Raw genomic sequence first — 21623 nt, 5'->3', positions numbered from 1 at the left:
GCAGGTGGGTCAGTAAATCGTCCTGTGCTTTTTCGTCTACCTCTTTATGTGAAAACAAGTTGTCGAAATGGGTTAGTATTTCTGCTTTTATGTCGTTGTGCATTGTCAAGGTGGTTCCATTATCAGTTTTAAGCTCCGTCAGTATTTTGCGGAATCCTCGTTTAGTTTCACGAATCACATGATATATCGAAGTGGCTTCTTTTTGCGCCACAGTCTCTGCTCTTGACCTTATTTGGTATCCTTCAAGCTGTTGTCGCCTTAATGTCAGTATTTTTGCCTGGAATTTTTTAATTCTCCCATGGTTCCCAATAGCTGTAGCACCTTGCAGGTAGAGTTCTCGGAGACAATGAAAGTAAAATTCTATCGTTCTTTTCCGCCAAAAGCTCTTCTCCCGGGAGTAGTTGATGAAACATCTCCGGATCTGAGGTTTGGCGCATTTGAGCCACCAATCCAAGGTCGAGTGGTAAGAGCTGAGTTTGGTCTCGCAGGCTCTCCAAGTGGTGAGAAAGGCTTCTCGACAGGCAGGATCTTTTAAGTGTGAAACATTAAGTTTCCATGGCCCTTTATATCGACAGGTTCCTTGTCGTTCCAAATTTAATGTGCATATATATGCAGCGTGGTCCGAAAAAACGGTTGGCCAAACTTCAGACTGCAGGATGCGGTGTTTCAGATTGGGCGAGACATATATTCGATCCAACCGGCTCGCTGAATGATTAGTGAGGTGGGTAAAGCCGGGTGCCGCGCCGTGCTTTTGCTCCCACGAATCAGTTAAACGGAGGTCGGTGACGATACGTTCCAGGTCCGGCGATTTGTTGTAGTTCGGAGTTTGGTCTTTGGCATGTATGACACTGTTAAAGTCGCCTCCAAGGATGGTATGGGTGCAGTGTACACCAAACAAAGGAACAATTCCCTCCTTAAAAAACTGTGCTCGTTGGCACCGATTGGTAGAACCAGATGGGGCATAGACATTAATAATCCTGGTGTTATAAAGCGTGCCGGCAATGCCTCTGCCGTTAGGCAGTTTTGTTACGTCTGTAATGACGACGCCCTCTTTGAAAAGAAATGCGGTACCCAAATCACATCCAATTCCAGGATTGACTATAGCATTATACCCCTGTATGAAGTCAAGTTCGATGTTTGTTACTTCTTGTAAAAACAAAATGTCCACATCAGCTGCATACAGGAAATCTTTTAAATTTTGTAAATTAAATGGGCTACAAATTTTATTGATGTTCAGCGTAGCGATCTTATAGGCCTGCAACGGAACTACGTTAGCCAAGACGGGAGTGTAATTAGGAAAAACTCTGGCAACATATCATTTCGAAAAAACATTAAGAAATCTGACCCGAGAGACATGTGGACACAAGTCAGTAAAACCGTTCAGACTAGAAATATTCATGACTTGGGAAGGGATCAGTCGGCTTCTCCGTGTCTGGGACAGTATCCGTCGCGGCGATGACATTCAAGACGACATCATCGCGTGGTGTGGCCATCGTGGTGACTGTAACGGTTCCTGTGGTGTCCATAATTTCGTCCTCCTTTGTAGTGTCGTCGACATCGTCTGCCCACGGATTCGACAGCCCTGTCATCGGTTCGTCATTAAGTGGTGCACTATATTCAGGTGTTTGCTGGTGATTTTTATCTTCGGTTCGGGTAATTGCTACGTCATCGGAGGGCAAACTGGCAGAACCGGAGGTACTATCCAAGGACACAGGGTCTTCGTTAGATGACTGCTGATTGCACTGCAAGTTCTCAGATGCAGATTGACGTATTTTGCCCCCTATTTGCTTCGCCTGTTCACGCAGTTGTGGTGCAGTCTGCTCTGCACCTTGACGCGCGATCCTCCGTTTTTTAGATTTCTTGGGAGATGCGTCTCGTGGTGGACTTTGGACGGTACCTGAAGAAGCCTCAGGTTGCAAAGTAGCACTACTCGAAGTGACTGACGCCAGGTCTGATTTCATTGCACTTGACGGGCTGTGGTCAGTGCCTAAGGCAGCTGCAGGATTCGGAAGAGCACAACTAGAAACGGCTGGTTGCGAGTCCGGTTTCTGTGCACCTGATACGCTTTTGATACCTCCTAAAGAAGCTCCAGGATGCAGAGGAGCACTACCCGAAGCGACTGAGGTCGGGTCCGTATCCATTGCCTCATTGGGCGATTCCACGGCGACAAGGGCAGGAGCAGATATGTCTTCGCAGGAGGGTTGAGTGTCTACAGATGCTACACCTGAGTCGGTCGGTTGGTCGGTCGCTTGTGGGTCGGTATTCGTAGTAACTTCGGAGGGCGCAGTGGCACTTGCAAAACCGCGCGCTACGGCGACATACGTCACGGGCAGCGTTGACATAGCAGGGGGCCTGACGGCATCGCCGGCAGGCAGTTGCGCCACTCGCCTTTGAACACAGTCTGCACGAACGTGGCCTGGTAAATTGCAGACAGCACACGTTTTCGGTTGGTCATCATACATCACAACAGCTCTATATCCGCAGACGTTTATAAACGACGGAATGTGCTTCTGCAATTCGACTTTTAATTGGCGCACACCATTCAAAACAGGGAATTTGTGTGCAGCAGACCACCGTTCGGCAATATTACTCAAAACTTTCCCGTATGGAGCAATAACAGCATTTATCTGGTCACTTGTAATTTCAAAGGGAAGTTCAAAGACTCGCACGGTCCGAATACCTAGACCAGCATGGGCAACGGTAACCTCCCCAACATTTCCGTCAGCATGTTTAAATTTCAGAATGCCACCACAAGATCGAACTATCCTTTCACACAATTCTGGACTGGCAAGTTTCACGAAAACTACACTGTTCATAATCGAGAAATGTAAGCCGATAATATCATCAAGTCCTATTTTAACATCATCCTCTAACCACTGTTCAACATCAAATGACCTCGGTCGGACAAAGTTGCGATCAAACGTGAATTTCAAAGTATCTTTTCGTTGCGGTTGCGACATCTCTTAATTCTTTTTCATGTCTACACAAATACTATAGACAGCGACAAGTTGCAGCAAGAGCAGAGACTTACCACGCGGAGCTAACGCAGCACAGCACACAGCACGGCACGTCCGACCTCCAGCGCAGCCGCTGGCTGACTGGTCCATTAGGCCACAGAGGCTGGCTGGAGCGGTGTTGGCGGTGTGCTTGCTAAAATGAACACTTGCGAAGTTTACCCTTCCTGGTGCGCTCCCCTACGTCTGCAGAGAGTCAGGACGTCGCATGAGTGTTCATGTACATACTCAGATGTATCGAAGTCCATGCACCTACTTTCTGCTGGCAATTCTTATACCTGCCGCCTTAGGCTGCAGCGTATCTGAACTCCAAGTCCTGCACACAAGACAGTTGACTGACTATTCATATGTGTCATACTGTTTACCAACAAGTAATTTTAAAATAGCGTTTCCTTTCGCAGCGCCATCGCGCTTCGAAACATTTTCGCAGCTAAGAATTCGATTGATAATGGCCGTAGTTTCGTTTCAGCTAGTCAGTAAGTGCATATTTTCATATCTTCGTGATATCTGGGATACCTGTAAACACTCAGGAAGGCCAACTTTCTCAACTATTACATCTGTACGTGGTGAGAGAGATTTTGCCCCAGTGAGTAAAACGTGTACCTCTGGTGGGACTCGAACCCACAATCCCCGGTTTAGGAGACCGATGCCTTATCCATTAGGCCACAGAGGCTGGCTGGAGCGGTGTTTGGCGGTGTGCTTGCTAAAATGAACACTTGCGAAGTTTACCCTTCCTGGTGCGCTCCCCTGCGTCTGCAGAGAGTCAGGACGTCGCATGAGCCTTTCTTGTGTTCATGTACATACCCAGATGTATCGAAGTCCATGCACCTACTTTCTGCTGGCAATTCTTATACCTGCCGCCTTAGGCTGTAGCGTATCTGAACTCCAAGTTCTGCACACAAGACAGTTGACTGACTATTCATATGTGTCATACTGTTTACCAACAAGTAATTTTAAAATAGCGTTTCCTTTCGCAGCGCCATCGCGCTTCGAAACATTTTCGCAGCTAAGAATTCGATTGATAATGGCCGTAGTTTCGTTTCAGCTAGTCAGTAAGTGCATATTTTCATATCTTCGTGATATCTGGGATACCTGTAAACACTCAGGAAGGCCAACTTTCTCAACTATTACATCTGTACGTGGTGAGAGAGATTTTGCCCCAGTGAGTAAAACGTGTACCTCTGGTGGGACTCGAACCCCAATCCCCGGTTTAGGAGACCGATGCCTTATCCATTAGGCCACAGAGGCTGGCTGGAGCGGTGTTGGCGGTGTGCTTGCTAAAATGAACACTTGCGAAGTTTACCCTTCCTGGTGCGCTCCCCTACGTCTGCAGAGAGTCAGGACGTCGCATGAGCCTTTCTTGTGTTCATGTACATACTCAGATGTATCGAAGTCCATGCACCTACTTTCTGCTGGCAATTCTTATACCTGCCGCCTTAGGCTGTAGCGTATCTGAACTCCAAGTCCTGCACACAAGACAGTTGACTGACTATTCATATGTGTCATACTGTTTACCTACAAGTAATTTTAAAATAGCGTTTCCTTTCGCAGCGCCATCGCGCTTCGAAACATTTTCGCAGCTAAGAATTCGATTGATAATGGCCGTAGTTTCGTTTCAGCTAGTCAGTAAGTGCATATTTTCATATCTTCGTGATATCTGGGATACCTGTAAACACTCAGGAAGGCCAACTTTCTCGACTATTACATCTGTACGTGGTGAGAGAGATTTTGCCCCAGTGAGTAAAACGTGTACCTCTGGTGGGACTCGAACCCACAATCCCCAGTTTAGGAGACCGATGCCTTATCCAATTTTTTTTTTTTTTTTTTTTTTTTTTTTTTTTTTAAGGTTCTCCTTCCTCCCCTTCAGCCCCGCCTTGCGCTCGCCATAAATCGCCTTCGTCGGCGTCGGCTTCATCTGCCATGATTTCTGAATTACTTATTCTTCTGAACTATTCCGATTTCCAAACCAAAGATAATTTTTTTATAGAAAATGAAAAAGGAACTCTGGTCCGCTAGAAAAACAGAAGAAAATAAAATAGTCCTTGTCGTAACACTGTTCAGTATACGTCACTGTGACATTTGAAGAAGAAAAGAAAAAAAAACAAAGCAATGTAGAATGAAGGAAAGAAAAAAATATTTCTTTCATCGAAGAACGACTTCTAAAAAATTCGCATATCGTTTCCTGTAATGTCTCGTCTGTGAAAGTATGTGAAACTGTAATGCCAGGTAAAGACAGAACGCCGCCTCACTCTTGGGTTCTTGCGTCTGTAAATAATGAACATAATGACCCTTCAACCAATTGACAGAGTTCCGTTTGGTGTTCGGGTACGGCACTGAATCCGGATACAGGAAATCTTCAGGTTTAATACAAAGGTGGGAAGTCCTCATAATCGTAGCCAGTTTTCGGCGAATGCATAGCCAAACTGCTTGGACAGTGGTGCACAGAAAACGATGTTCATCAGTATCAGGCAAGTTGCACGTAAGGCACAAAGGTGAGTCAGCCAAATGTAGAGCATGAAGTCGTGAATTGGTACTTATTTTACGGTTCACGACCCTGTACCAAGAGGCTTTCACTGACGTTGGTAAATCGCGGCTATGTATGTTTTTCCATATCACTGGCCAGCGATGATTGGGGTATTTGTGTTCGATGTTGTTCCTGTTCTTGGTTGCCAGTAGTTTATTATAAACTAACTTCACCACGGAAAGCTCATTTTCTGGGAGAGTTGACCGTACGTAACTGAACTCAATGAAAAAGCTCTTAAAGTGAGTCAGCGCAGGCGGAATATGTTGAACAGAGACGGGAGGCTGCAGGCAGGCCGGCGCTATTTCGGTTAACAAGTGAGCCGTTAGACTGTTCGGTAACGACCTCCACCGTTTGTAGGTGGTGCATACGTACAAAGCTCGTGACTTGGAACGAACATCTGTTAAATTTAAGCCTCCATCGGTCGTGGAGAGAGTGAGCGTATCGTACTTGACTTTAAAAATGTGTCCACGTGTGACAAAATGGCCTAGAGCGGACATCATACGCTTCGCTGTCTCCTGTGGCATGGGCAGTACTTGTGCAACGTAGTTAATCTTTGAGGTGAGGTAGACATTAGCGAAGGTGACTTTCTGCAGTTCATCAAGGCTTCTTAGGTAGTGGGTCTGCATGCAAGCACGCATACTTGCCAGGAGATTCCTATAGTTCACCGCAATTGTGTGCTGTATGTTGCTCCTGTACTCAATACCAAGGCATTTCATTTTAGAAATTAGTTGCAACTGACCGTGATGGTGCAGCTAGATGCCGCGTCCTATGTTCATAATGCCAGATTTCCTGGCATTCAACTTCGCACCCGCAACAAGTTCGTAATTATTGACGATCTGAAGGGCTTCCTCGACTTCACCTTCGTCCATGACCAAAAATCCGACGTCATCCGCATATGCAGTACAAACAATCTTAATGCCGTGGATGGTTAATCCTTGTAGACGCTGTGTCAAGGTGACAAGCAAAGGCTCAATGGCAATGGCAAACAAGGCCATTGACATAGGGCATCCCTGTCGCACTGAATTAGTAATATTAATCGATGCGCTCAGCTGGCCATTCACCATGAGTCGAGTTACTCCTTTACGAAGGAGCTCATGTATAAGATTGATAAAACGTAGTGGAAATCCCATGGCATGCATCGTCCGGATGAGAAACTGATGGTTTACTCTGTCGAATGCCTTTGAAAAGTCAAGGGAAACTAGCGCACACCGTATCTTGCACGCATCTGCAATGGCTATAACGTCCCTGTATTGAGACAAATTTTGGAAGATCGTCCTACCGACACCTACACTGGTCTGGTACTGACCAATGACAGTATTCATCAACATTTTCAATCTATTAGAAATAATACGTGCTAAAATTTTGTAGTCACTGTTCAGTAAAGTAAGCGGCCGAAAATCGTCAACAGAACTGCACATTGGGCGTTTAGGGATTAAAACCACGATGCCTTCCACGAGAGCCTGAGGAACATTAAAATCTGGCCGTAAAATTTCATTAAACATACTCAACAACTTGGGCTTTAATTTGTCGCAGAAAGTAAGATAAAATTCGGCAGTGAGACCGTCGGCTCCCGGCGATTTATTTTTCGGACTTCGTGATAGCGCAGAATCCAATTCGTCTTCATCAATTTCTCGCATGAGAGTTTCGACTTCAGCAGCACCCAAAGTCCTTTGCAAGTTATTGAGTAATTCATCGTGAGTTCCATCGTCGGTGTGTGTCGTTGCCAGGAGACCTGCCAAGTGATTGTGAAGTGCGTTCCGTATGTCTTGTTGCCGCGTGAGCGCAACGCCTTCACTCAACTGAAGACGAGTTATTAATCTCCGCCGCCCCCTCTTATTTTCACGAATGACGTGAAACATGGATGTCATTTCGTCGTCTATCACATTCTGGGGCCTGGACCTTATTTGAAAGCCTTCTGCCTGCTGCCGCTGAAGTTTTAATAATTTTGCCTTAATTTTTTTAATCTGCATAAAATTTTCAGGTACAGTCACATCGGACTGGTAAAGCTCCCTGAGACAAGTAAAATAAAACTCAGACGTTTGCCGTTGCCACCAGGATTTGTCCCGAGCGTAGCGTTTAAACATTTTTGATAAAGTTGGTTTGGCATGTGTTATCCACCATTCAGTAACGGAGGCATACTGTGCAACCCGTCGTTCACATGCCTCCCATGTTGCGTTAAAGACACGGTGACAGTCAACATCGTTAAGGAGAGCATTGTTAAGTTTCCAGAAACCTCTGCCGCGAAATGTGCCTTGCTTGACCATGTTAACAGTACAAATATATGCGGCATGATCGGAAAAAATTGTGGGCCAAACTTCGGAGTGGAGGACTTGAGTCTTCATACACGCCGATACATAGATTCTGTCTAGCCGGCTTGCAGAGTGGTTCGTGACATGAGTGAACCCAGGTGCCGCTCCGTGCGTATGCTCCCATGTGTCAATGAGGTTCATTTCTTGGACGATACGTTCTAGTTCTCCAGATTTGTTAAAATTAGGCGTCTGGTCTTTTGGACTTAAGACACAATTGAAGTCACCCGCAAAAATTATACGATCGTAGGTTCCCCTAAAAAGTGGGACTATGGCGCTTGTGAAGAACTCAGCCCTAGCACGCCTATTGCTACTGCCGGACGGGGCGTAAACATTGATTATGCGTGTCCGATGGAAAGTGACAGCGATCCCTCTATGATCAGGCAGTTTTTCTGCGTCGGTCGCTACAATCCCTTCTTTTAACAGAATCGCTGTCCCTAAATTCGCACCGCTCCCGGAATTGGAGAGAGTAGTATAACCAGTTATTCGGTCAAGTTCAATCGCAGCGACTTCTTGAAGTAACAGAATATCGATATCCGCTGCGTATACAAAATCTTGTAAATTACGGAGCCGCCAGTACGACTGTATCTTATTGATGTTTAACGTGGCAATTTTATAGGCTTGGGGCTCGTTCATGGGAGAAGGCACATACTATTAATTAAACAGTCTTAGAAGGATGGCTAACGAAATTGAGGCCAAGCGCGTCAGTCGGAGTTCCTGTAGTTCCCGGTACGGTTGGTGTATGCTGCTCTGTGGGGGGTGCCGAAGATTCCGTCTCAATGGTCCGCATGACAGCCGCATCATTGCTCGCATCCAATACTTCCATTTCCTGTGCCCAATTCCCAGTGAGAGTGGCCTCTGACAAAAGCGATCCTGCGTTTCCTTGAGCGTGGGTATCCGGCAAAACGACTCTACTCGAGGTATCACTATCTTCCACCCGTTGTGGATTCACAGGGGGAGACACTACAGGATCAATGTCCATTCGACCAGACGCAGGGAGACCAACTTCAGAGGGTTCAGAAGTGTTCTGACACATTTGGCTGCTTATTCGTTTCGCTTTGTCGCGGAGCTGTGGGGCGAGCTGATTGGCTCCTTGATGTGCAAGTCTCCGCTTCTTTTTGGAAGGCTTCCTGTTAGGGTTCGCAGTATCATCAACATCCGAAGTGGACTGTTGACTCTGGGGTTGATCCGCCGGGAACACAGCGTCTGCTTCATCCTCAGTACCAGTGGCATCAACCACTGGGGAGTCATCCGTCGTTACCTCCATCTCTGAGTGTGGTAGCGGCGGTGCCGCGTCAGCACTCGGTTCTTTGACGTTATCGGCCAAAACATCATTCAAACGAGGGGCATCTACAGGCGGGGTCGCGGGTGGAAGACCAGAAGCCGCGACAGCGTATGTCAGTGGCAGTGCCGTCGTCACAGGTGGGCTAGCGGCTTCACCGACAGGTATCTGCGTCACGCGTCTTTGTATACATTCAGAGCGCACGTGGCCGGGCGCACCACAGCCGGCACACGTTTTTGGCTGCCCATCATATATGACAATTCCGCGATGTCCACCTACGTAAATATATGAAGGTATGTGCTTCTGTATATCGATCTTAACTTGCCTGACGCCGTTAAGCACCGGAAATTTGTGGGCTTTGGACCAACGCTCCGCAAAATTGTTAATGACCCTCCCGTAAGGTGTCAATGCAGAATTTATTTGCGCGGCTGATATTTCAAACGGGTGTTCGAAAATACGTGCCGTTCGGATGCCCAGTCCAGCATGCGTAATGCTGACGTCACTGACGGTACCATCGCTATGTTTAAACTTCAGTACACCTCCACTGGACTCCACAATTCTATCACACAGTTCAGAGGACGTTAATTTCACATAAACAACACTAGTCACGATAGAGAAATTTATCCCTACAATGTCATCAAAAGTAATCTTAGCTGTTTCCTCTAACCATGCTTCAACTTCAAACGAATTTGGTTTCGAAAAGTTCCTATCAAAGGTAAACTTCAAGGTATCTTTCCTGTTAGTCGGATTCATAATTCCATATCAGATCCTACAGAACGGAACGAATACTAATAAGCAGACGCTGTAAGCACGCGACTCACCGCCTGACGTAAACACTTCCTGCCGCAGCGCGCTGGCCCTGGAGGTCCGCTCACCACCGCTGCCGCAGGCAGACTTACATTAGGCCACAGAGGCTGGCTGGAGCGGTGTTGGCGGTGTGCTTGCTAAAATGAACACTTGCGAAGTTTACCCTTCCTGGTGCGCTCCCCTACGTCTGCAGAGAGTCAGGACGTCGCATGAGCCTTTCTTGTGTTCATGTACATACTCAGATGTATCGAAGTCCATGCACCTACTTTCTGCTGGCAATTCTTATACCTGTCGCCTTAGGCTGTAGCGTATCTGAACTCCAAGTCCTGCACACAAGACAGTTGACTGACTATTCATATGTGTCATACTGTTTACCAACAAGTAATTTTAAAATAGCGTTTCCTTTCGCAGCGCCATCGCGCTTCGAAACATTTTCGCAGCTAAGAATTCGATTGATAATGGCCGTAGTTTCGTTTCAGCTAGTCAGTAAGTGCACATTTTCATATCTTCGTGATATCTGGGATACCTGTAAACACTCAGGAAGGCCAACTTTCTCAACTATTACATCTGTACGTGGTGAGAGAGATTTTGCCCCAGTGAGTAAAACGTGTACCTCTGGTGGGACTCGAACCCACAATCCCCGGTTTAGGAGACGGATGCCTTATCCATTAGGCCACAGAGGCTGGCTGGAGCGGTGTTGGCGGTGTGCTTGCTAAAATGAACACTTGCGAAGTGTACCCTTCCTGGTGCGCTCCTCTACGTCTGCAGAGAGTCAGGACGTCGCATGAGCCTTTCTTGTATTCATGTACATACTCAGATGTATCGAAGTCCATGCACCTACTTTCTGCTGGCAATTCTTATACCTGCCGCCTTAGGCTATAGCGTTTCTGAACTCCAAGTCCTGCACACAAGAGAGTTGACTGACTATTCATATGTGTCATACTGTTTACCAGCAAGCAATTTTAAAATAGTGTTTCCTTTCGCAGCGCCATCGCACTTCGAAACATTTTCGCAGCTAACAATTCGATTGATAATGGCCATAGTTTCGTTTCAGCTTGTCAGTAAGTGCATATTTTCATATCTTCGTGATGTCTGGGATACCTGTAAAAACTCAGGAAGGCCAACTTTCTCAACTATTACATCTGTACGTGGTGAGAGTGATTTTGCCCCAGTGAGTAAAACGTGTACCTCTGGTGGGACTCGAACCCACAATCCTCGGTTTAGGAGACCGATGCCTTATCCATTAGGCCACATAGGCTGGCTGGAGTGGTGTTGGCGGTGTGCTTTCTAAAATGAACACTTGCGAAGTGTACCCTTCCTGGTGCGCTCCTCTACGTCTGCAGAGAGTCAGGACGTCGCATGAGCCTTTCTTGTGTTCATGTACATACTCAGATGTATCGAAGTCCATGCACCTACTTTCTGCTGGCAATTCTTATACCTGCCGCCTTAGGCTGTGGCGTTTCTGAACTCCAAGTCCTGCACACAAGACAGTTGACTGACTATTCATATGTGTCATACTGTTTACCAACAAGCAATTTTAAAATAGTGTTTCCTTTCGCAGCGCCATCGCACTTCGAAACATTTTCGCAGCTAACAATTCGATTGATAATGGCCATAGTTTCGTTTCAGCTGGTCAGTAAGTGCACATTTTCATATCTTCGTGATGTCTGGGATACCTGTAAACACTCAGGAAGGCCAACTTTCTCAACTATTACATCTGTACGTGGTGAGAGTGATTTTGCCCCAGTGAGTAAAACTTGTACCTCTGGTGGGACTCGAACCCACAATCCCCGGTTTAGGAGACCGATGCCTTATCCATTTTTTTTTTATTTTTTTTATTTTTTACATCTTGTGTATACGTAGATATATGCTGTTTTGCCTTCGAAATCCTGAACCAAAGATGCTTCATTTGAAACAAAAAATTTATGTCATGCCGAGGCAATAGAGATTGAAGGTTATAGCTTTAGTGTTTTTTTTTTTTTTTTTTTTTTTTTTTTTTTTTTTTTTTTTTTTTTCCTCATCCACTGCTTCTCGGCAACCTAGCATACTTCTTTGTAATATATAATAAAGGTGTAGGAAGTAGTGGACCCTGAACCTGTATATTATTTTTTTTTAATTTCTGTTTAGTTTTTTTATTGTTATTATTATTATTTTTGTTTGTTTGTTATTTTTTTATTGTAAAAGAAAAATCTTCATGGAATGTGAAGAAGGAATTTTATGTTAAGGCACTAATTCCATAGCCTCCTTTCCTTCTTGAGATTAACAATAATAATAAAAAAGTATGTTCCCTTCCATGGAAACAAATGAGACTTCCTTCTCAGTCATAAATGAATGTATAAGAAAACAATTTATCTTTAACCCTGCGATACTGGCTTTCGGCTTCGGCTTCTTCTGTGCAATAAACAAAATAGCCTTCTTTGCCAGCAGAGGATAAGTGATTGTAATATGAAAACTGTAAAATTGTACTTCTCCCCAATTGTTTTTGTTTAAGCGTCGTTTCGCTTAAATAAACGATTTTTGTTTATCTCGTTGGCTTGTCAACCAATGCCCAGTCGCTCGAATACAATTTTAAGCATATTGCCGTAGTTTTTCTTGTGGTCTTTATATTTCAGGGCGTTATAAAAAGCACACTTCAAGTACATGTAAAAATAAGTGGAATTGTCATTTCCCAGGTGATTAATTACGTAATTCACATAGTGTCCCATTAACCAATGGACCGAGTTGTTTTTTGCTGCTGGAAAATAGCAAGTCTGAGGCCTGAGGAATGTAACAGGGGGAAAATTTTCCACCGAAGATCGCGTAAGAAAAGCCAGTTGTTCCCTAATCCAATTACAGAGTTGTAGATTGCCACCGCACGTGAATCTGTGCACTAACGTGTCGATCAATTTACATTTGAGACATAGGATCGTGTCGCTAACGCCGATTGCATGTAACCTTTCATTGGTGCTTACGGTCTCATTCACTGTTTTATACCACGCTGACTTGACGTCCGATGGTAGACCACGCATATTAATATTTTTCCATATGGCGTCCCAATCAGTGTGTGGGTATTTACTTTCCAATTTGTTTCTCCCCTCCATTTTCTTTCGATGGCACAGAATATCGCGGGCCGTGATCCGTCGTGAGTTGATGATGACACCGCCGAGATAGCTGAATTCCACAAAATATACACGAACGTACTGGAGCCGGTTATTTATTTTTTGCACATTCACCGGCGCCTGTAAACTGGCAGGCACCATTAGGCCACAGAGGCTGGCTGGAGCGGTGTTGGCGGTGTGCTTGCTAAAATGAACACTTGCGAAGTGTACCCTTCCTGGTGCGCTCCTCTACGTCTGCAGACAGTCAGGACGTCGCATGAGCCTTTCTTGTGTTCATGTACATACTCAGATGTATCGAAGTCCATGCACCTACTTTCTGCTGGTAATTCTTATACCTGCCGCCTTAGGCTGTAGCGTTTCTGAACTCCAAGTCCTGCACACAAGACAGTTGACTGACTATTCATATGTGTCATACTGTTTACCAACAAGCAATTTTAAAATAGTGTTTCCTTTCGCAGCGCCATCGCACTTCGAAACATTTTCGCAGCTAACAATTCGATTGATAATGGCCATAGTTTCGTTTCAGCTTGTCAGTAAGTGCATATTTTCATATCTTCGTGATGTCTGGGATACCTGTAAACACTCAGGAAGGCCAACTTTCTCAACTATCACATCTGTACGTGGTGAGAGTGATTTTGCCCCAGTGAGTAAAACGTGTACCTCTGGTGGGACTCGAACCAACAATCCCCGGTTCAGGAGACCGATGCCTTATCCATTAGGCCACAGAGGCTGGCTGGAGCGGTGTTGGCGGTATGCTTGCTAAAATGAACTCTTGCGAAGTGTACCCTTCCTGGTGCGCTCCTCTACGTCTGCAGAGAGTCAGGACGTCGCATGAGCCTTTCTTGTGTTCATGTACATACTCAGATGTATCGAAGTCCATGCACCTACTTTCTGCTGGCAATTCTTATACCTGCCGCCTTAGGCTGTAGCGTTTCTGAACTCCAAGTCCTGCACACAAGACAGTTGACTGACTATTCATATGTGTCATACTGTTTACCAACAAGCAATTTTAAAATAGTGTTTCCTTTCGCAGCGCCATCGCACTTCGAAACATTTTCGCAGCTAACAATTCGATTGATAATGGCCATAGTTTCGTTTCAGCTTGTCAGTAAGTGCATATTTTCATATCTTCGTGATGTCTGGGATACCTGTAAACACTCAGGAAGGCCAACTTTCTCAACTACTACATCTGTACGTGGTGAGAGTGATTTTGCCCCAGTGAGTAAAACGTGTACCTCTGGTGGGACTCGAACCCACAATCCCCGGTTTAGGAGACGGATGCCTTATCCATTAGGCCACAGAGGCTGGCTGGAGCGGTGTTGGCGGTGTGCTTGCTAAAATGAACACTTGCGAAGTGTACCCTTCCTGGTGCGCTCCTCTACGTCTGCAGAGGGTCAGGACGTCACATGAGCCTTTCTTGTGTTCATGTACATACTCAGATGTACCGAAGTCCATGCACCTACTTTCTGCTGGCAATTCTTATACCTGCCGCCTTAGGCTGTAGCGTTTCTGAACTCCAAGTCCTGCACACAAGACAGTTGACTGACTATTCATATGTGTCATACTGTTTACCAACAAGCAATTTTAAAATAGTGTTTCCTTTCGCAGCGCCATCGCACTTCGAAACATTTTCGCAGCTAACAATTCGATTGATAATGGCCATAGTTTCGTTTCAGCTTGTCAGTAAGTGCATATTTTCATATCTTCGTGATGTCTGGGATACCTGTAAACACTCAGGAAGGCCAACTTTCTCAACTATTACATCTGTACGTGGTGAGAGTGATTTTGCCCCAGTGAGTAAAACGTGTACCTCTGGTGGGACTCGAACCCACAAACCCCGGTTTAGGAGACCGATGCCTTATCCATTAGGCCACAGAGGCTGGCTGCAGCGGTGTTGGCGGTGTGCTTGCTAAAATGAACACTTGCGAAGTGTACCCTTCCTGGTGCGCTCCTCTACGTCTGCAGAGAGTCAGGACGTCGCATGAGCCTTTCTTGTGTTCATGTACATACTCAGATGTATCGAAGTCCATGCACCTACTTTCTGCTGGCAATTCTTATACCTGCCGCCTTAGGCTGTAGCGTTTCTGAACTCCAAGTCCTGCACACAAGACAGTTGACTGACTATTCATATGTGTCATACTGTTTACCAACAAGCAATTTTAAAATAGTGTTTCCTTTCGCAGCGCCATCGCACTTCGAAACATTTTCGCAGCTAACAATTCGATTGATAATGGCCATAGTTTCGTTTCAGCTTGTCAGTAAGTGCATATTTTCATATCTTCGTGATGTCTGGGATACCTGTAAACACTCAGGAAGGCCAACTTTCTCAACTATTACATCTGTACGTGGTGAGAGTGATTTTGCCCCAGTGAGTAAAACGTGTACCTCTGATGGGACTCGAACCCACAATCCCCGGTTTAGAAGACCGATGCCTTATCCATTTTTTTTTTTTTTTTTTTTATTGGGCCTCCCATCACCCCTTTTAGCCCATCCTTGCGCTCTCCATAATTCGCCTTCATCGGCGTCGGCTTCTCACGCCATGTACATTACCATAAACTGATGAGACGAAGTTAATACCTTTATCGTGGAGAAACTAATGTACCCCTTCTTTGGGCTTATTGATAATGTGAAAAAAGGATGAAGTCTTCAGTAGGTAGAAACAGAAGTTATGTTCAGTTTGTTTCCTTCATCATCGCTGTGTTTTGTTGACACACTTAAAGCAAATAGTCTTCCTTGACAAAGAAACGTCAGAGGGCATTTCGAAACTGCCTCTTCTCTCTGAAAATGCTTAAAAAACAAACTATATTCGGTGAGAAGCAACTATTTATAATGGCTTCTTGAGAAATAAATTAATAAACGTTGAACTCAAAGAACGGCAATTCCGGTAAAAACTAAAATAATTTTTTTTTTTTTTTTTTTTCACGATTGTTAAGTAAGTTAGTAGTGGTGAACACTCTCTTACGTTTGTCTTCTGTGTCCACAGATATTTCTTGTTAATTCTTTTACATCAAGGTCTTGATTAAAAAATTTGCGTATGTTTCTTTATATTTACTAGTCTTCAGTAACATGTGATGCTCAGTTAGCAGAGAGATCCAAAAATCCTCTTGGCTTTTCTCTTCCTTCGTGAAGAGGTAATGGACCGTTGCCGGTTTCAGCCAATTGACTGCGTTGCGTTTCGTGTTAGGAAAGGGTACATCATCCGGTGTCAAAAAGTCCGCAGGCGTTATAGCGTTAGGTGACGTTCGAAGGATGAGTGCCAGCTTTCGTCGGACATTCAGCCAGATATCTTTAACCTTGTCGCACACGAAACGATGTTCTTCGTTATCAATTAAACTACACGTTGCACACAAAGGCGAATCCGCTAAGTGGATCGAATGAAGTTTCGAGTTTGTTGCAACTTTCCTATTTACAACAAAGTACCATGTTGCTTTCAGATGAGTAGCTAAGTTACGGTTATGAATATTTGCCCATATCACTTTCCAGTTAGAACATGGATAGTTTTGTTCTATTTTGTTGTTCTTCTTTTCTCCCATCAATTTGCCATATATTTCCTTTACGTTTGTCATGTCTTTTTCCGGAATTCTTGAACGTAGGTAGCTATATTCTATTAAAAACCATCGTAAATGGTAAAGTCCGCTCGGTATGTGCTGCACATTAATGGGTGGAGAGAGGTCATCTGGAGCTATTTCAGATAGCAAGTGCGCGGCGATACAGCTGCCGGATTGTCTCCATTGTTGAAATGTATTAGAGATGTACAGAGCCTGCGACTTTTTAGTAACATTCGTTAAGTTTAAGCCGCCATTATTAGTGGCGAGCGTCAGAGTGTCATACTGGATTTTAAATATGTGGCCACGGCTCACAAAATAGCCTATTGCTGACATAATTTGTTTGGCGATGCCGGCGGGTATTGGCAGTATCTGGGCGACATAATTGACTTTGGAAGTAATAGAGACGTTCGCTAAAGACACTCTCTGAATTTCATTTAACTGTCGAATACTATGTGTCCGTACACTAGCTCGTATGGTAGTTAGTACTTGTCTATAGTTGGCCGCAATAGTTTGACGTATATTTTTTCGGAAATCAATGCCGAGACACTTCAAGGCTGTTAGCTCACGTAACTGACCGTGTGTGCGCATGCCAATGCCACATCCGATATTGAATATGCCGGACTTGGTTTTGTTTAACCTCGCGGCTGACGCTCGTTCGTATTTTTCTATTATGTGCATTGCCGTCTCGACTTCCGCTACATTCATAACGAGAAACCCAACATCGTCCGCATAAGCTTTACATATTATTTTGTTTCCTCGTATTTGCAATCCTTGTAACCGCTGAGTCAAGGTAGCGAGCAAAGGTTCGATGGCCATGGCAAAAAGTGCCATGGACAACGGACAACCTTGCCTGACGGAACATGCGATCTCGACTGGCCGGCTAGGCTGTCCATTTATGATGATTCTGGAGGAGTTATTCGTTACCAAACGTCGTATGAGGTCGACGAATCTCGGCGGAAAACCCATTGCGCCCATCGTTTTCAGGAGGTAGGAGTGGCTGATCCTGTCGAAGGCTTTATCGAAATCTAACGACACGATGGCACATTTTAGTCGACATACTTCTGCTATTGAAATTATGTCGCGGTAGTCGGACAGCGTCTGCTGAATTTTCCTATCTTTGCCCACGCTAGACTGATATGGGCCGGTGACGCTGGCCATTACATTTTTAAGTCTGTGGGCTAAGAGCCGCGAAAAAATTTTATAGTCACTGTTCAGCAGAGTGATTGGTCTCAAATTTCCAATTTTCTTGCCAGCCGATTTTTTTGCGATTAACACTATCATACCTTCACGAAAATCTTTCGGTATCTCCTTATTGAGGTTCAGAAGTTCATTACAGATGCATGTAATTCTATGTTTTATATGTTCCCAGAAGACTTGATAAAATTCTGCTGGTATGCCGTCAGCTCCAGGGGATTTATTTTTTGCACTTTGATAGACAGCATAGTGTACATCGTCTTCGGTCGCCTCCGCTATTAGAGCTTCCGCGTACGCGTTACCAACGCGTCCTTGCAGGTGGGTCAGTAAATCGTCCTGTGCTTTTTCGTCTACCTCTTTATGTGAAAACAAGTTGTCGAAATGGGTTAGTATTTCTGCTTTTATGTCGTTGTGCATTGTCAAGGTGGTTCCATTATCAGTTTTAAGCTCCGTCAGTATTTTGCGGAATCCTCGTTTAGTTTCACGAATCACATGATATATCGAAGTGGCTTCTTTTTGCGCCACAGTCTCTGCTCTTGACCTTATTTGGTATCCTTCAAGCTGTTGTCGCCTTAATGTCAGTATTTTTGCCTGGAATTTTTTAATTCTCCCATGGTTCCCAATAGCTGTAGCACCTTGCAGGTAGAGTTCTCGGAGACAATGAAAGTAAAATTCTATCGTTCTTTTCCGCCAAAAGCTCTTCTCCCGGGAGTAGTTGATGAAACATCTCCGGATCTGAGGTTTGGCGCATTTGAGCCACCAATCCAAGGTCGAGTGGTAAGAGCTGAGTTTGGTCTCGCAGGCTCTCCAAGTGGTGAGAAAGGCTTCTCGACAGGCAGGATCTTTTAAGTGTGAAACATTAAGTTTCCATGGCCCTTTATATCGACAGGTTCCTTGTCGTTCCAAATTTAATGTGCAGATATATGCAGCGTGGTCCGAAAAAACAGTTGGCCAAACTTCAGACTGCAGGATGCGGTGTTTCAGATTGGGCGAGACATATATTCGATCCAACCGGCTCGCTGAATGATTAGTGAGGTGGGTAAAGCCGGGTGCCGCGCCGTGCTTTTGCTCCCACGAATCAGTTAAACGGAGGTCGGTGACGATACGTTCCAGGTCCGGCGATTTGTTGTAGTTCGGAGTTTGGTCTTTGGCATGTATGACACTGTTAAAGTCGCCTCCAAGGATGGTATGGGTGCAGTGTACACCAAACAAAGGAACAATTCCCTCCTTAAAAAACTGTGCTCGTTGGCACCGATTGGTAGAACCAGATGGGGCATAGACATTAATAATCCTGGTGTTATAAAGCGTGCCGGCAATGCCTCTGCCGTTAGGCAGTTTTGTTACGTCTGTAATGACGACGCCCTCTTTGAAAAGAAATGCGGTACCCAAATCACATCCAATTCCAGGATTGACTATAGCATTATACCCCTGTATGAAGTCAAGTTCGATGTTTGTTACTTCTTGTAAAAACAAAATGTCCACATCAGCTGCATACAGGAAATCTTTTAAATTTTGTAAATTAAATGGGCTACAAATTTTATTGATGTTCAGCGTAGCGATCTTATAGGCCTGCAACGGAACTACGTTAGCCAAGACGGGAGTGTAATTAGGAAAAACTCTGGCAACATATCATTTCGAAAAAACATTAAGAAATCTGACCCGAGAGACATGTGGACACAAGTCAGTAAAACCGTTCAGACTAGAAATATTCATGACTTGGGAAGGGATCAGTCGGCTTCTCCGTGTCTGGGACAGTATCCGTCGCGGCGATGACATTCAAGACGACGTCATCGCGTGGTGTGGCCATCGTGGTGACTGTAACGGTTCCTGTGGTGTCCATAATTTCGTCCTCCTTTGTAGTGTCGTCGACATCGTCTGCCCACGGATTCGACAGCCCTGTCATCGGTTCGTCATTAAGTGGTGCACTATATTCAGGTGTTTGCTGGTGATTTTTATCTTCGGTTCGGGTAATTGCTACGTCATCGGAGGGCAAACTGGCAGAACCGGAGGTACTATCCAAGGACACAGGGTCTTCGTTAGATGACTGCTGATTGCACTGCAAGTTCTCAGATGCAGATTGACGTATTTTGCCCCCTATTTGCTTCGCCTGTTCACGCAGTTGTGGTGCAGTCTGCTCTGCACCTTGACGCGCGATCCTCCGTTTTTTAGATTTCTTGGGAGATGCGTCTCGTGGTGGACTTTGGACGGTACCTGAAGAAGCCTCAGGTTGCAAAGTAGCACTACTCGAAGCGATTGACGCCAGGTCTGATTTCATTGCACTTGACGGGCTGTGGTCAGTGCCTAAGGCAGCTGCAGGATTCGGAGGAGCACCACTAGAAACGGCTGGTTGCGAGTCCGTTTTCTGTGCACCTGATACGCTTTTGATACCTCCTAAAGAAGCTCCAGGATGCAGAGGAGCACTACCCGAAGCGACTGAGGTCGCGTCCGTATCCATTGCCTCATTGGGCGATTCCACGGCGACAAGGGCAGGAGCAGATATGTCTTCGCAGGAGGGTTGAGTGTCTACAGATGCTACACCTGAGTCGGTCGGTTGGTCGGTCGCTTGTGGGTCGGTATTCGTAGTAACTTCGGGGGGCGCAGTGGCACTTGCAAAACCGCGCGCTACGGCGACATATGTCACGGGCAGCGTTGACATAGCAGGGGGTCTGACGGCATCGCCGGCAGGCAGTTGCGCCACTCGCCTTTGAACACATTCTGCACGAACGTGGCCTGGTAAATTGCAGACAGCACACGTTTTCGGTTGGTCATCATACATCACAACAGCTCTATATCCGCAGACGTTTATAAACGACGGAATGTGCTTCTGCAATTCGACTTTTAATTGGCGCACACCATTCAAAACAGGGAATTTGTGTGCAGCAGACCACCGTTCGGCAATATTACTCAAAACTTTCCCGTATGGAGCAATAACAGCATTTATCTGGTCACTTGTAATGTCAAAGGGAAGTTCAAAGACTCGCACGGTCCGAATACCTAGACCAGCATGGGCAACGGTAACCTCCCCAACATTTCCGTCAGCATGTTTAAATTTCAGAATGCCACCACAAGATCGAACTATCCTTTCACACAATTCTGGACTGGCAAGTTTCACGAAAACCACACTGTTCATAATCGAGAAATGTATGCCGATAATATCATCAAGTCCTATTTTAACATCATCCTCTAACCACTGTTCAACATCAAATGACCTCGGTCAGACAAAGTTGCGATCAAACGTGAATTTCAAAGTATCTTTTCGTTGCGGTTGCGACATCTCTTAATTCTTTTTCATGTCTACACAAATACTATAGACAGCGACGCGTTGCAGCAAGAGCAGAGACTTACCACGCGGAGCTAACGCAGCACAGCACACAGCACGGCACGTCCGACCTCCAGCGCAGCCGCTGGCTGACTGTCCATTAGGCCACAGAGGCTAGCTGGAGCGGTGTTGGCGGTGTGCTTGCTAAAATGAACACTTGCGAAGTGTACCCTTCCAGGTGCGCTCCTCTACGTCTGCAGAGAGTCAGGACGTCGCATGAGCCTTTCTTGTGTTCATGTACGTACTCAGATGTATCGAAGTCCATGCACCTACTTTGTGCTGGCAATTCTTATACCTGCCGCCTTAGGCTGTAGCGTTTCTGAACTCCAAGTCCTGCACACAAGACAGTTGACTGACTATTCATATGTGTCATACTGTTTACCAACAAGCAATTTTAAAATAGTGTTTCCTTTCGCAGCGCCATCGCACTTCGAAACATTTTCGCAGCTAACAATTCGATTGATAATGGCCATAGTTTCGTTTCAGCTTGTCAGTAAGTGCATATTTTCATATCTTCGTGATGTCTGGGAT

The 21623-nt window shown here is 45.3% G+C and overlaps 6 non-coding genes across 6 annotated transcripts; all 6 read right to left on the bottom strand.

Moving 5' to 3' along the window:
* Positions 1-3614: 3614 nt before the first annotated feature.
* Positions 3615-3687, bottom strand: Trnar-ccu (transfer RNA arginine (anticodon CCU)). Its single transcript has one exon. It is a non-coding gene; the product is annotated as a tRNA-Arg (tRNA).
* Positions 3688-10543: 6856 nt separating this feature from the next.
* Trnar-ccu (transfer RNA arginine (anticodon CCU)) lies at positions 10544-10616 on the bottom strand. Its single transcript has one exon. It is a non-coding gene; the product is annotated as a tRNA-Arg (tRNA).
* A 502-nt stretch (positions 10617-11118) lies between these two features.
* On the bottom strand, positions 11119-11191 carry Trnar-ccu (transfer RNA arginine (anticodon CCU)). Its single transcript has one exon. It is a non-coding gene; the product is annotated as a tRNA-Arg (tRNA).
* Positions 11192-13688: 2497 nt separating this feature from the next.
* Trnar-ccu (transfer RNA arginine (anticodon CCU)) lies at positions 13689-13761 on the bottom strand. Its single transcript has one exon. It is a non-coding gene; the product is annotated as a tRNA-Arg (tRNA).
* A 502-nt stretch (positions 13762-14263) lies between these two features.
* Positions 14264-14336, bottom strand: Trnar-ccu (transfer RNA arginine (anticodon CCU)). The gene has a single exon. It is a non-coding gene; the product is annotated as a tRNA-Arg (tRNA).
* Positions 14337-14838: 502 nt separating this feature from the next.
* Trnar-ccu (transfer RNA arginine (anticodon CCU)) lies at positions 14839-14911 on the bottom strand. The gene has a single exon. It is a non-coding gene; the product is annotated as a tRNA-Arg (tRNA).
* Between the last annotated feature and the right edge of the window lie 6712 nt (positions 14912-21623).

The sequence above is a fragment of the Schistocerca gregaria genome, chromosome 1 (genome assembly GCF_023897955.1).
Source record: "Schistocerca gregaria isolate iqSchGreg1 chromosome 1, iqSchGreg1.2, whole genome shotgun sequence".
NCBI lineage: Eukaryota > Metazoa > Arthropoda > Insecta > Orthoptera > Acrididae > Schistocerca > Schistocerca gregaria.
This window is presented reverse-complemented; position numbering and strand designations above follow the sequence as displayed.